Here is a 15,058-nt window from a genome sequence, read left to right on the forward strand (position 1 = left end):
GCATGTGTAACCATGATATTTCACCCATAATCCCCATGTATAAAAATAATTAGAACCATATTCCTATCAGAAACAGGTCAAATGTGTTCTCTGCATGTGTAACCATGGTATTTCACCCATAATCCCCTATTAGAACCATATTCCTATCAGAAACAGGTCAAATGTGTTCCTCTGCATGTGTAACCATGGTATTTCACCCATAATCCCTATGTATAAAAATAATTAGAACCATATTCTTATCAGAAACAGGTGAAATGTGTTCTTCTGCATGTGTAACCATGATATTTCACCCATAATCCCCATGTAGAAAAATAATTAGAACCATATTCCTATCAGAAACAGGTCAAATGTGTTCTTCTGCATGTGTAACCATGATATTTCACCCATAATCCCCATGTATAAAAATAATTATAACCATTTTCCTATCAGAAACAGGTTAAATGTGTTCTTCTGCATGTGTAACCATGATATTTCACCCATAATCCCCATGTATAAAAATAATTATATCCATATTCCTATCAGAAACAGGTCAAATGTGTTCTTCTGCATGTGTAACCATGATATTTCACCCATAATCCCCATGTATAAAAATAATTATAACCATATTCCTATCAGAAACAGGTCAAATGTGTTCTTCTGCATGTGTAACCATGATATTTCACCCATAATCCCCATGTAGAAAAATAGTTATAACCATATTCTTATCAGAAATTACAATTTTCCTTGGCATGTGTAACCCATAATCCCCATGTTTAAAACATCTATTCACAGGTTCCTATCAAAACAGGTTAAATGTGTTGCTTTGCACATACATGTACTATATTAAATTAGTAATGTAGTCCCACAAAAGTATTTTTCTATTATATTATTTAATGTGATTCCATTATACAACTGTATATATGTCAGCAAGTGAATAGTTAAACATTTGCAACTACTGTTTGCAACTTAGTATCAAGCAGTGCAGAAAAGAACATATTTTGAGTTACAGCAGAGTCATTACCATGAATGTGTGTAGAAAGTATAATGACATCTAGTGATAGTGTTTAGCATTGCAGCCAATCATCCCATCATCCCAATCATCCCAATATGCAGTTTAGTATGTCCCATTTTATATTATTGTTTCATCCACACCCAAATAAATTGTTCTATGTGTTTTAATATTTTTTTTTACATACTTTTTTTTATTTTCAAAGAAGCTTTATTAGCAAGAAAAAGTTCAACCTTTGTATGTACAGCGTATAGTACATTGCAAATTGTAAACATACATTTGTACATGTGATCATAAACAGCTTATGGTTCATAATGCATACTCTATTTAAACAGCATAGAGAGTCCATTTAAGTGCAGGAGTGGTCATCCGACCTTTCACTATTAATATTAAACAAAGTTGTTTACAGTAACTCATGTGATAACAACATTTTCCTTGTTTATAACATAAAGAACTTTGAATGAAATATAAAAAGAAATCATCGGGCACAGATTAACATACAGTGCAGTATGTCTACAGATTACTTACTACATACAGCTGAGAGTATCTAAGAGCCAGATGCCAATATCTTCTAACAGAACAAGATAAGGAAATAAAGAAAAGAACGAGGTATAGATTGGAGAAGTGAAGGAAAGAGAGCTAAGGGGGAGAGAAAAAAAAAAGGGGGGGGGAAGAAAAAGGGGAAGGGAAACAGGCGTCACACCACGATTGTAGTTTATCAGGAAAATCGGAGTCCCCGTCCCTCCCAGGTCAGTAGCATCATCTCATGCGTACTCCATTTACCAGTTTTCAGGTAGTGGTATCTCTCTAGTCTTAGCAATTCACCTATCTTAGATTTCCATTCCTGTAAACTTGGAGTATTTTGTTTTTTCCAGTATAAAGGAATCAATCCTTTTGCACCGTTCAGCATTAGTAACAGAAGCCGATACTTGTCCTCTCCAATAATTTTGGGCAATTTGTGATGTATTAAAGGGACAGTCTAGTCAAAATTAAACTTTCATGATTCAGATAGGGCATGCAAGTTTAAACAACTTTCCAATTTACTTCTATTATCTAATTTGCTCAATTCTTTAGATATCCTTTGTTGAAGAAATAGCAATGTACATGTGTGAGCCAATCACACAAGGCCTTTATGTGCAGCAACCAATCAGCTACTGAGCTTATCTAGATATGCTTTTCAGCAAGTGATATCAAGAGAATGAAGCAAATTAGATAATAGAAGTAAATTAGAAAGTTGTTTAAAATGACATGCTCTTTCTAAACCATGAAAGAAAAAAAAAATGGGTTTCATGTCCCTTTAAGTAGTGTTTTAATATTTTTAAATAAGTATACATTTTCCTATCCTTACATTTATATCGGTTTTACACCATAATTCATATATATTGTTAAGTGTTAATGGACATGGTAGTGAAAATAATTATATGGCTATTAAGCATAATGTTGTAATAAATACATTAATAAATACATTTTCCACTCTAAGTACTTTTTAGATAGAATACTGATTTTGGAGCAAATAACGTGTACTTGCAGTATGCATACCTGAGTGCCAGGCAAGCATGAGTACTAATCAGCTGCTCTGTATGCTTATAGATTTGTGTGTAAAAATATGCTGTCTCAGAAATGAAAATTTACATTTACCTAGCAGGAGGGTTAGTTTTAAATAAACAAAATGCATTTTTTAAACAGTATACTGAGGATAAATAGTTACATTATATTTATACGAGAATGTTCCTTAAAAGTCCTTTTTTTTCTTCAAAGCAATTTAAAGGAATATTAAATGCTAGGTTTATTAAATGTTGTGCAATTACATTTACATGAATATGGCCAGATTATTATTTTTTTAAACATTTTCAGGAAGATTTTTTTAAAGGTATAGTAAAGTCCAAATTAATCTTTCATGATTCAGATAGGGAATGTCATTTTAAACAACTATCTAATTTACTTTTATCATCAAATTTGCTTTGTTATCTTGTTATTCTTAGTTGAAAGCTAAACCTAGGTAGGCTCATATGCTAATTTCTAAGCCCTTGAAAGCTGCATTTTACAGTTTTTCACAGCTAGAGGACGTAAATTCATGTGCTTCATATAGATAACATTGTGCTCATGCACATGAAGTTATTTAAAGGGACAGTCAAGTCCAAAAAAAACTTTCATGATTCAAATAGGGCATGTAATTTTAAACAACTTTTCATTTAACTTTTATCAACAATTTTGCTTTGTTCTCTTGGTATTCTTAGTTGAAAGCTAAACCTAGAAGGTTCATATGCTAATTTATTAGACCTTGAAGACCGCCTCTAATCTGAATGCACTTTCACAGTTTTTCACCACTAGAGGGCATTAGTTCATGTGTTTCATACAGATAACATTGAGCTCACGCACATGAATTTACAGAGGAGTGAGCACTGAATGGCTAAAATGAAAGTCTATCAAAAGAACTGAAATAAGGAGGCAGTCTGCAGATGCTTAGATAGAAGGGGTAATTACAGAGGTACAACGTGTATTATTATAACTGTGTTGGTTATGCAAAACTGGGGAATAAGTAATAAAGGGATTATCTATCTTTTTAAACAACAAAAATTCTGGTGTTGACTGTCCCTTTAAGTGTGTGTCAGCACTAATTGCCTGAAATGCAATTCTGTCAAAAGATCTGAGATAAGGAGGCAGTCTGCAGAAGCTTAGATACAAGGTAATCACAGAGGTAAAAAGTATATTTCTATAACAGTGTTGGTTATGCAAAACTGGGGAATGGTAAATAAAGGGATTATCTATCTTTTTAAGAAATAACATTTGTGATGTTTACTATCCCTTTAAGGGTTGGTTAAAAACATAGCTCCCAACAGTTATGGCTGGGTATTAAGGACTCAGGAGACTCATGGGGCCTGAAAACATTTTGTGGGAGGAAATGTGTTGGGAGGGGGTGAGGATTGTGGGTGTGTCTGGGTGGTTTGTGGTCGTGTCTGGGTGCTCTGTGGGTGGGCAAAGGGACATTCTGCAAATATGGACATTTGACTGTCTCAGAGGGACAGAGCTCAGAATCAGGGGCTGTAGGGACAGTTGAGAGGTCGGTATAAATAAAAATCATGCATGATTTTTGGTTTGACAAATAGATGTTAGGAAAAACGAGTTAAGGTGACTTATAATACTAGAATATATCCTTATGATAAATGTAGGGGGGAGATGGAGAGCTGTAACAACTGAATTAAATACAAATTCTGCAGTCTCTTCTCCACTACATGCAAGCTCAGCTTGAGAAATGTATATGCCACATTACACAGGACCTTTTTAATTTGACAACAGAAGTTTCCAAATATTTTAAAGTAGTGCAATTTTGTTCTTTCATGATTCAGATAGAGCATTCAATTTTACCAATTTACTTCTGTTATCTTGGCATTCTTTGTTGAAAAGTATACCTAGGTAGGCTCAGGAGCAGCAATGTACTACTGGAAATTAGCTGCTGATTGGTGGTTGCACACATATCCCTCTTGTCATTTGCTCACCTGATGTGTTCAGCTAGCTTACAATACTGCAATGCTGCTCCTTCAACAAAGGATACAAAGAGAATGTAGTAAGGATACAAAGAGAATGTAGTAAGGATACAAAGAGAATGGAGTAAGCTTGATAACAGAAGTAAATTGGAAAGTTGTTTAAAATTGCATGCTCTATTGGAATCATAAAATTCACATAGTGCAGAATTATATAACACTAGCTTAGCGCCAACTTTATACATCAAAGGATAGCAGAGATATTTTATTCCAAAGTTCATTTTTCCGGAATGCTGCTCCTGGCTCTACTGAGCGGGTCTTTTCATAAGCGATTCAAGGGTACGCTGTCTAGTCACAGTGCGTCCAATTGCGCCATTAAACTGAATGTAGCTCGCTCTGGTCTGGTAGCGGGAGCAAGCTACATTCAGTTTAATGGCTAAATCGTGCGTGCTGTGACAAGACAGCGTGCTCGGGAAGCGCTTATGAAAAGAAAGACCCGCTCAGTAGAGCCAGGAGTGGTGTTCAGGAAAAATGAACTTTGGAATAAAATATATAACATTATTTTGTAGGTTTACTGGCCCTTTAACTTATGGTTGCAACCAAAGATAACTAAAACCTATAACCTTTACTATATAAGTCAACAGTAGCAAAGCCTGCGCAACTCTTCTAAACCAATTTTATTGTCATAATGACATTGCATAATATATTAAATACTCCATGCTAAAGGTGAAATGTCTTTACATATATGCATACCATGCAAATATTCTTCCACAGAGATTTGTTTGCCCAAAAAGCACCCCTCCTTATATAATCTATGCACTGCTATATCCATATGTTCCTGTTTCTACTCTTATCTGTGTCTATCTCTTCCATTCCTCTTCTCTTACCACACACACACATATATATATATATATATATATATATATATATAATTCACAAGGTATATAGTTAAAGGACCAGTAAATACAGTAGATTTGCATAATCAACAAATGCACGATGAAAAGACAATGAAATAGCACTTAGTCTGAACCTCAAATGAGTAGTGGATTTTTTTCTGAAATATTTCAGTTATGTCTATTTCCACTCCCCCTGTATTATGTGACAGCCATCAGCCAATCACAAATGCATAAATGTATATTCTGTGAATTCTTACACATGCTCAGTAGGAAATGTTGATTTAAGAAGTGTGCATATAAAAAACTGTGCACATATTGTTAATGGAAGTAAATTGGAAAGTTGTTTAAAATTGCATGGCCTATCTGATTCATGAAAGTTTAATTTTGACTTCAATGTCCCTTTAATTAATAATGCCTAGCACTGTGTCACACTTGAGAAAAAGAAAAGAAAGCACAGTTCTACTTATTTTATTTCTTCATTGTTTACTTAAATACATTTCAATGTCATATTCACTTATGTGAGACAAGACTACATTATAATAAGGTAAATAATACAATTCTAATTACTTTCCTTTTTTTCACCAAACTTTAAGTATTGCTTAGTTATTTGGAAATGAATATGATTTTAAATGCAAATCTTGCGCCATCAACAGGTACTGATGTCATTTACAATTTTATTTACTGCACTTTTACCTTGAAAGCCTGTACAAAGGTCTAGTGATAAGATAGAAGGTGGAGGTAAAACTAATGTATAATGAACTGAGAGACCTATGAATATGGAACATTTCTGCTTGAATCAGAATGAGCAGAAAACAAAGATAAACACTGTGATATAAATCAGATAATGCTAAGCACGAATTGGCTAACTCGGCACATTGCCTAGAGCTTACTTGGAAAACCTGCATCTGTGTTTGTCCTGTATGAGAGCTTAACTGTGTTATTCTCTATTGGGACAAAAAAAAGCATTTTAAAGTGAGGTTTTCAGTTATAATACATTTCCGTCGACTACCATCACAGCCAGCCATTATTTTTGGAACATTGGAACTCAAATAATACATTCTGCGTTTGAAAGCTTTGTAAGATTTCCTCGGTGATAGCTGTCTTTCTGGTGAGTAAAAAGTTGCAATATGTTTTCTCTAACTTGTCTAAATTATGGATATCTGCACAAACCATATTTTACTGACATAACTGTTATTTCTAAAATAAGTGTCAGTTAAAAAGAATATATAAAAATACAAGTGATGTTTATCTGGTATTTTCATCTTATAAAGGAAGACAGCTTTTATATAGCTATTAACACCATTAGCTTCTGGTAACAGAGTTATGGTAATAGCTATGTTTATTTTTTTATGTTATTTTTTTTCTTAATGGTGGCAACATGAAACATGAGTCTACATTATACTAGTTGATAAAGTATTTTATTTATTTGTTTGGCTTATGGGTATGTAGATGTTGCTATCTAAGACTTATAACAGGGATTCCAGAGAAGTTAATAATGTTCACAAGACCTCCCTGGGATGATAGATGTAATACATTGATCACACTTTCAAGAGAAAAATGTATAGGGCATACAATATCGGGGATTGACAATTGTGCCACCGTCTGTAACAATCAACTGCTTGTGCCGGCGGAACGGAAGGTGAGAGACAGAAGGCGGGTGGGCAGCACAGAGGCGGAGGGAGTGGGAGAGGCCCTACGCTGCAGAAAAAGTGATGTGAGAGGGAGGAATGGGAAGCTACACTATGGCAAAAGGGGAGTTGAAAGGGGGGGCACCCTAACTAATGATGGTGGGGAGGAGGGAGGTAGGGGGCACCACTACACTACAGAAAATAGAGAGATATTAATAAATAAAAAAACATATAAACTGGGTACTGGCAGACAGCTGCCAGTACCTGAGATGGCAACCACTAGTGGGAGGGGGAGGTTGGAGGGTTAGGAAAGGATCAGTACACTGCAGGAAAAACAATAATTAAAAGAATGCCCTAAAATTCATATTGGCAGACTGTCTGCCAGTACCTAAGATGGTAGTGACCAGTTTTAGTGAGGAAAGGAAGAGAGCTGTTTGGGAGGGATCAGGGAGTGGGAGGTGTCAGGAGGCAGGGTAATCTCTACTCTGCATAATAAATTAACCTTACAAGCTAACTGATTAACCCCTTCACTGACAGAAATTTCAAGTAAGGTACGCAGCGGAAATAAGCTACATTCTAATTGCCATAAAGCAATTGCAAAGCCATGCATGTCTGCTATTTCTGAACAAAGGGGATCCCAGAGAAGCTTTTACAACCATTTGTCATATGATTGCATTAGTTATGTGTAAATAATTTCAGTGAGAAACCCAAAGTTTGGGAAAAGGTTTTTTTTTTTTTTTTTATATGATCGTATCTGGTGGCCAAATACAGGCATCAAAGATACAAAAATGAGCCTAGGTCCACTTTAAAAATATAAATAGTTTTCATAGGTAAATTTAAAAAATCAAAAGCTCTATTTCTGTTTAAACAGAGTGATTGCAAAAATTCTAACATTTCTCCTGTACTTTGGGCAAGTTTTTTTTCTTAAATATCTGGTAGTGAAAGGGTTTATACAGCGTAGTTAAAGAAAAGATGAGATGTCTGCTACACACTAAACCTCTAATATAGCTGAACTCCCAAAAATACCCTTTACTCACTCAGGGTGGATAGAAATACACAATATACACAAGGAGGGAGCAGCGCTGAAGAAGCAATTAAAGGACCCACTATGGATATGCTAACTGCTGTAGTAAAAACCTATATAAGTGCTTTGTACATATAGAAAGATATGTATTATAGTTATAAAGAAATTCAAAAGGTAGTAAATTCAATATTAATAATTTATTATAGACAAATGCCCAAGTTCATAAAATCCAGTAATAGACAAGTGCATGAAATAAACAAATTGATAAAATATATATCCGGATATATTATAAATTGTACAATATAAAAAATGTAAAATAAAATAAAATAAAAATACTCTATACAATAAGTTATACTATAAGCTATTTCTGGGGACCAAGTGGTTCTATTGTCTATCTAGCCAGAGCGTGGTATGAGTAAAGTGCCAAATGTGCTTGCACAGTATATGGAAAGTCCCGACTATGATGTCTGAGGTATTTCTGTAGATGTAATAGAAAGCTCTGCAGATGTTATAGTCTATGGCCGTATAGGAGCAATAATCAAAGATTGCCCAAATCGGATTAGTGACCTTTATTCTTTATCATCCAGTGCTAGTGATCCTGTGGTGAATAGAAGTTTCCTTGCGTAGCTATGTTTTAGCGATCTACCTATTCTTCCGTGTCCTGTGTGACAACTTGTCAGCTTTTTTAAGCTGCGTGATCACACCACTCCTATTCACTCGTTCTGTTTGTTGGTTCTGGGGGTTGGTAATGGCCGGATGCAACAGACGCCACTATAGCTTGTCTTTCTCCTTAATCAGTTGAGCCATTGCAGGCGTTTTCACAATCCCGCCTGTCGGTCTAGCAGGGCTTGGAAATTCAAATTAGTGCCAATCAGGGTATGCCTCTACGCGTTTTGGCTCGTGGAGCCTTTGTCAAGAGTACCTGATTGGCTGTTAGGTCTCCTTTTATGTAGGGCGAGTGTTTAACGCTTTGATGGTGTGGTGATTGGTTTGATAGATTGGTCTTGGTTTGATAGATTCCTCTTCTATATTTAAAGACAATACATTTCTCCTTTCAGTAATTTGAGACAACTTATATTTGTCTGGTGGGAAAAAAATGCAATTTGTGTGATATGTAAGTTCAAAAAGATTTTTCCTTTTTTGGGTCCGAACCTCTGTCCTTGTAGTTTTTATTTTCTCCAAAAGACCATCTCCCTAACCACACTATGAGTGACTCCAGTAGTGTCTTTACTTTCATTTATTAATTTGTTCCATTTATATTTCTATTGTCAAGAAAATCTGGATCACTCCTGAGAATCAAACCGGTAACTTAAAGGTAATACAATCCCTCTAACCACTTGGCCACCATCCTAGTTCATAATTCTCTTGGCTCCCTGTTATATATATATATATATATATATATATATATATATATATATATATATATATATATATATATATATATATATATATATATATATATATATATATATATATATATATATATATATATATATATATATAGAATAAAATCCGAAATGTTTTTATAAAAGAACAAAAATGCACTTCTGGAATAAATAAATTAGTTGAAAATAAGGGAATATGACTGGTGTGTTTAAATATAAGAGGTTTGCTATATCTGTGCTGCAATTTATTATACATGTTGAATATTGCCCAATATTTAGGGATTATTGTTAAAGGGACATAAAACCCAATTTTTTTTCTTTCGTTATTTAGCTAGAACATAACATTTAAAACAACTTTCTAGTTTACTTCTATTATCAAATTCTCTTAGTTTTCTTGTTATCCTTTGTGGAAAAGCAGAAATGTAAGCTCAAGAGTATGCACGTGTCTGCAGGACTATATAGCAGCAGTTTTGCAACAATGTTATACATTAGCAGGGGCACTAGATGGCAGCACTATTTCCTGATGTGTATTGCTTCAGGCATGTGCACGCTACCTTTCTAGTTATCTCTTCAACAAAGAATAACATGAAAATGAAAAAAAAATTGATAATAGAAGTAAATTGGAAACTTTTTTAAAAATTGTGTCCTCTGTCTGAATCATGAAAGAAATTTTTTGGGTTTAATGTCCCTTTAACTATTGTTAATAATTGTGAAATGTTGCATTATATAAAATAGCTTCTATTATATCTATGTGTGAGAGACATCAGAAATGTATCTCTTGAGTAAGTATATTCTCTGTGGATGTATTCTGAGTCTTGTTGGAAAATTATGTTCTATATGTATTGTGAGCAAAATAGGGAAGGACCAAAGTAGGGGTTTGATACAGCACTCTTAATATATATTATATATGTATTGCCAGCTTTCGTTTTGCTCCCTATATGTAACTGTAAGGAGGTTAATTATCCCTTTAAGAAGCTCAGCTGCAGATTACTTCTTTTGCTATGAGTTAGTGGATACAGTACGTAATACACAGTTTATTTATAAAACAGAAGTAATAAACCTGGTTGTTGTTTGTGTCACTGAGGTTTTAGAATCCCCTTATATACATGAAGGGTATCTTTGTAGCAGTGAGTTTAATTATTATTGCAAGCAAGCAAGTATTATTATATAAAGTCTGTAACAAGTATGAAGTTGCACAGATTAATTAATCCCAGAGTTTCCGTTACTGAAGTTCAGGCTTTTGTAGTTATGTGATGAATATCAGAGGCTGTATTAATGAATACCTTGAATCATGCAGGATATATAGTTGGATATTACTTTTCTCCGGAATAATAATTACTTGGTATCAAAACAGTTCATCAATGCGTTTTTATTAAATAGCGATGGTAATGTTACCTTATTTGTTCCTTGCTGAATGAGGCTGACTTACACTGCAAACGGTTGCTCAGGTTCTGTCCCCGGCGTTTCCCTGCAGCGTGTGATGGCGGAAGCCTGTGTTGGGGGAGGGTTCAGCTTCAGTATATGGCTGTAGTACAGATGCCGATACGGTAACGAAACAAACTGACTGATTTACAAGGCAGAGACAGCAGTGGTGAGAGTTGTGATATCCTTATCACTTTGATGTAATTTAGTATAACTCTTCTGAGGATTTGATGATTTGAGTTGCAGATTGATTGGTGTATTCAGCCACAGACGATGAAGTTGAATTTGTCCTTGTGAGACTGGAAAATAGTTAAACAGTGGATTTATTCCTTCTCAGGTGTATTTCAAGTTTAGCTCAGGTCTTCAAGAGTTTGTAGGTCAAACGAAATTACTAAGCAGTGATTGCCAGGAAGTTGCAGGATTTTAACAGGAAAGCAACCAATAGGTGGAGAGAAAGGAACGTTACTGCTTAAAGGTACAGTGTCCCTGACATGATCCCCCCCCTAAGGGAGCTGTTCCACAGCTACCGGATGAGGACGATCTGGGTGTCTCCGATGGAAAGCAGAAATCAATCTGGGAGCTTTGAGGTTGTAAGCAGGTTCCCAAGAGTCTTCATCTGATGAGAAGTTTTTCCAGCGTATCAAATACTGTAATTTGCCAGAGCGCATACGAGAGTCCAATATGGAATGAACCTCATACTCATTAGGGTCCAGAACAGTTGGAGGTGGAGGAAGTAAAGTGCTGGTGTCACGTAATTCTCCATAAGGCTTTAATAAAGATACATGTATGGTGGGATGGATCTTTAAATTATCAGGAAGTTCTAAAGTAACTGCATTTTGATTTACTATTCGTTTTATTGAATATGGTCCAATGTAAAGACTTGCCATCTTCTTACTGGGAATCTGTAGTCTAAGATTCTTTGTGGACAACCAAACTTTGTCTCCAATGGAATATGCTGGGGGTACCCTTCTACGAAGATCATAATACTTCTTTTGGACATCCTGGGCATCTTTGATATTTTGATGTATATAGTTAAAGTTATCCACAAGGGAGTTATGCAAATCGTCCACTAAAGGTGAATCAATGGTTTCTTGTGTAGATAATGTAAAAGTTGGATGGTACCCATAGTTCGCGTAAAAGGGAGTAAGTTTCGTAGAGGAGTTGACAGAATTATTATAAGCAAACTCTGCCATTGAGAGGTAATCCATCCAGTCGTTTTGATGATAAGCACAAAAACATCTTAGGTACTGTTCCAACCACTGGTTAATTCGCTCTGCTTGGCCATTTGTCTGCGGATGAAAGGATGTAGAAAACCTGTGATCCATGTGTGTTAGTTTGCAGAGGTTGGTCCAAAAACGAGAGGTAAACTGGGAACCTCTGTCAGTTGTGAGAGTTGGTGGTATTCCATGTAGTCTGACTATATGGTGTAAAAAGAGTTGAGCTGTCTCTGATGAGGTTGGGAGTTTATGGTATGGCAGGAAATGTGCCATCTTGGTGAAAATATCCACAACAACAAAAATTGTAGTTTGACTTTTAGATATTGGTAAGTCCACAATAAAATCCATGGATAAATGTTGCCATGGTTTTGTAGGAACTGGAAGAGACATGAGCAATCCATATGGAGGTTTTCTTTCAGATTTGGAAGTAATGCAAATTAAACAGGTTTTAACATACTGGTGTATAGTTTTATCCATCTTGGGCCACCAGAAAGTTCTCTTAATAAGTTCTGATGTTCTTCGGAAGCCTGGATGACCAGAGAGTGGTGAGTCATGTAAAGTCTTCAGTATAGTCGATCTCATGCCTTGGGGTACATAAATTTTATCACCATGATATAGAACCCCGGATTTAGTTGTAAGAGTGGAATGCTCGGATGTGACATCTTTTCTGTCTTTGATTGTGTGTTCTTTGATTTGTGACATAAGGGATGACGTTAATCCAATAAATCTTTCTTTTGGTATTACATCAGTGTTGATGTACTCATTTTCTGGTTTTACTGGTAATCGTGACAAAGCATCAGCTTTCCCATTCTTATTAGCTGGTCTGTAAATGATGTTGAAAGAGAATCTAGAGAAATACAAGCTCCATCTGACTTGTCTCGCAGAAAGAGTCTTGTTACTTTGTAAGTATTGCAGGTTTTTGTGGTCAGTAAAAATCTTAATGGGGTATTTTGTACCCTCTAGTAAGTGTCTCCAATGTTCTAGGGAGAGTTTTATTGCTAACAGCTCTTTGTCCCCAATCGGATAGTTCCTCTCAGCTGAAGACATGACTTTGGAAAAAAAAATTTAGGGTGAATGGGACAATCCGGTGACGTCTGTTGTGATAGTATTGCTCCTATGGCGTAATCGGAGGAGTCTACTTCTAGAACATAATACAAGGTTGGGTCAGGAAACCTCAAAATAGGTGCAGAAATGAAACAGTTCTTCAAGGTTTGGAAAGCTGAGTTAGCATCTGGAGTCCAATGGAATACAACAGACGAACTAGTAAGTCTGGAAAGTGGTTTTGCAAGTTTTGAGAAGTTTTTTATAAATTTCCTGTAATAGTTGGAAAACCCAAGAAATCTCTGGAGATCTTTTTTGGTCTTTGGTGTAGGCCAATTCTTCACAGCATCCACCTTTTCTTTCTGCATTTCTATGCCATAAGGTGAAATGTTATAGCCGAGGAATGACACTCTGTCGGTGTGGAACATGCATTTTTCTAGTTTTGCGTAAAGCTTATGTTGTCGTAACCTGGAGAGGACACTCCTCACATGTGCGACATGATCTGTATAAGATTTAGAATAAATTAAAATGTCGTCTAAGTATACGACTACACAAATGTCGAGAAGGTCACGGAAAACGTAATTTATGTAATGCTGGAATGTGGCGGGAGCATTACATAAACCGAAAGGCATGACCAAATATTCGTACAACCCATACCTGGTTCTGAACGCAGTAAGCCATTCATGACCTTCTTTAATTCTTATCAGGTTGTACGCTCCTCTTAAATCAAGTTTAGAGTATATAGTGGCTTCCGAGAGACGCTCAATTAACTCGGGTATTAGAGGGAGTGGATAACGTTTTTTTATCGTAACTTTGTTCAGTTGCCGGTAATCGATGATAGGCCTGAGACTTGAATCTTTATTTCGGACAAAGAAGATTCCCGCACCAGCTGGTGAGGTTGAAGCCCTGATAAACCCCTTCCTGAGATTTTCTTCCAAGTAGGTCTTTAAATGATCCAACTCAGGTTGACTGAGAGGATATAGGTGTCCGTAGGGTATAGTTGCTCCAGGTTGAAGTTCTATCGGGCAATCATACGGACGATGTGGTGGTAAAGTTTCTGACTCAGTTTTACTGAAAACATCGGAGTAGTCAGAATATTCAACAGGCAAAGCCGGAGTATTGGTATCAGTTTTTAACAGGATTTTATCTTGATTGCAATGATGTAAACAATATTGCGAGTTGAATGACACTTGTTGGGGAGTCCATGTTATTTGGGGGTTATGGTGCTGCAACCATTTAATGCCTAGAACAACAGGGAAATGAGGAGAAGGTAATACATCAAAAGAAAGTAATTCACTATGACCAGCAACAGAAACCTTTATGGGTATGGTGTGGTGAGTTATTGGACCAGTAGTAATTGTAGAACCATCAATGACACGGACACAGATAGGGTTTGCTTTTTGAATGATTGGAATTTTATTTGATTTTACAGTTTCTGCATCTATGATACTTCCATAGGCTCCAGAATCAATAATTCCATCAAGTGTCAACTGGCTTTGGTCCCACTGTAGGGAAAGAGATAAAATGCAGTAAGCAGATTTGTTAGCGTTAATGACTGATGTATAGATAGGGTTTAACTTACTTTGTTTATTTTTTTGTAGTGTAGGGCAATCTTGTACTGTATGTGCAGGGTTGGCACAGTACATACATAGAGATTTAACCCTTCTTCTGAGTCGTTCCTCAGGAGTTAAAGGGCCTCTTATTATTCCAATTTCCATGGGTTGGTCTAACTGTTTAGTTGTAGAGGGAGCCTCCCTAGGTGGTAGAAAAGTAGAAGGTCTAGGACGAGCATCTAATGCATAACGCTCAGCGCGTCTTTCACGTAACCTGCGGTCCATTAAGGTGGCTGTACGCATGAGTGCTTCCAGAGATTTGGGTAGTTCAATCCGAGCTAGCTCATCCTTTAAATTATCAGCCAGACCAAGCCTAAATTGATTCCTGAGAGCCACTTGGTTCCATTGTGAATCTGTAGCAT

At 36.0% G+C, this 15,058-nt stretch overlaps 1 protein-coding gene across 2 annotated transcripts in view; it reads left to right on the forward strand.

Moving 5' to 3' along the window:
* The window catches only part of LOC128645314 (peroxisomal N(1)-acetyl-spermine/spermidine oxidase), a 147,452-nt gene that overhangs the window by 8,139 nt on the left and 124,255 nt on the right, over positions 1–15,058 (forward strand). Inside the window, exon 1 of one of the 2 annotated variants that reach the window (XM_053698207.1) lies at positions 6,116–6,474. The exons of the other annotated variant lie outside the window; for it this stretch is intronic. The gene's annotated coding sequence lies outside the window, so the exon portion shown is untranslated. Of the gene's footprint in view, positions 1–6,115; positions 6,475–15,058 lie in introns of those variants that run through there. 2 annotated transcript variants of the gene reach the window in all.

Source organism: Bombina bombina, chromosome 1 (assembly GCF_027579735.1).
Source record: "Bombina bombina isolate aBomBom1 chromosome 1, aBomBom1.pri, whole genome shotgun sequence".
Lineage (NCBI taxonomy): Eukaryota > Metazoa > Chordata > Amphibia > Anura > Bombinatoridae > Bombina > Bombina bombina.